Here is a 1,347-nt window from a genome sequence, read left to right on the forward strand (position 1 = left end):
TGTGTAAGTTGCCCAGATGGTCATTACACAAACCAATTCCAGAATCAGTGCAAGCCCAAAATTCCAAACTTCCTCGACTATGGAGAAATTTTGCCCATCATTTCAATTTTTTCCATACTTTTCTTGTCTCTGATCATGGCTCTGGTGCTCAGCATCTTCATCAGGCACCAAGACACTGCCATTGTCAAGGCAAACAACCGAAGCCTCACTTACATGCTCCTCATCTCCCTACTCCTGTGCTTCCTCTGCTCCTTGCTTTTCATTGGAAAGCCTAGTACAATCTCCTGCCTTCTACGACAAACCGCTTTTGGCATGGTGTTCTCTGTGTCCCTCTCCACCATCTTGGCAAAAACAGTGTCTGTGGTGCTGGCATTCATGGCTACCAAACCAGGATCCCGGATGAGGAAGTGGATGGGGAGAAGATTGGCCTATGCCATTGTCTTCTCCTGCTCCAGCATTCAAGCAGGGATTTGTGTTCTGTGGCTGACAGCATCTCCTCCATTCCCAGATTCAGACATGCACTCCATGACTGAAGAAATTGTTCTGTTATGTAACAAGGGCTCAGTCCTCATGTTCTATTGTGCCCTGGGCTACATGGGGCTCCTGGCTGCAGTCAGCTTCACAGTGGCTTTCCTAGCCAGGAAATTGCCTGACAGCTTCAATGAGGCCAAGTTCATCACCTTCAGCCTGCTCATCTTCTGCTCTGTTTGGGTTTCCTTTGTCCCAACCTACCTCAGCACTAGAGGAAAGTACATGGTGGCTGTAGAGATCTTCTCCATCTTGTCATCTAAGTGCTGGCTTACTTGGTTGCATATTCTTCCCCAAATGCTACATCGTTGTGTTGAGACCTGAGTTGAACAACAGAGATCAACTAATGCAAAGAAAGATGTAAAACGGGTTCATTTCAGTTACGTTCTTTTCATCTGGGTAAGAATATAAAAATAGGCTTAGTGACTCTTGACTGAGGAGTCAATCTAGGTTTACGCGTTTGCCAATCACTGTTCCTGTCATTCTTACTTATGAATCTATATTCAGGTAATTGTTCATTCAGTGAGGCCAGTTTGAGAAAAAATTCCAGGTTGTGGTCAGAAAAATTGGGTCCCTGGCATGTCTTGAGGTTTGGAACGTGCTTAGAATGGGCAGAAAGTATGAGCTGGGCAGAAAAATTCCAGAAAGCTTGCAATTTAGAAATGCCCTCATGGTCGTTGTCATTCAGCCCAATTTTAGGGTTAGGGTTATTAGTAAAATCTGGGTTTGGGTTAGCAAAAAGGGAGCCTGCCATGATTTAGAGGGTTGGAGTATGCTTAGAATGGGCCCAAAGTATGAAATGTTCAAAAGAAAATTCCA

General features: G+C 44.8%; 1 pseudogene; it reads left to right on the forward strand.

Moving 5' to 3' along the window:
* The window catches only part of LOC123036653, a 42,520-nt pseudogene that overhangs the window by 36,691 nt on the left and 4,482 nt on the right, over positions 1 to 1,347 (forward strand).

Source organism: Varanus komodoensis, unplaced genomic scaffold, assembly GCF_004798865.1.
Source record: "Varanus komodoensis strain SLA01 unplaced genomic scaffold, ASM479886v1 scaffold802, whole genome shotgun sequence".
Classification (NCBI taxonomy): Eukaryota; Metazoa; Chordata; class Lepidosauria; order Squamata; family Varanidae; genus Varanus; species Varanus komodoensis.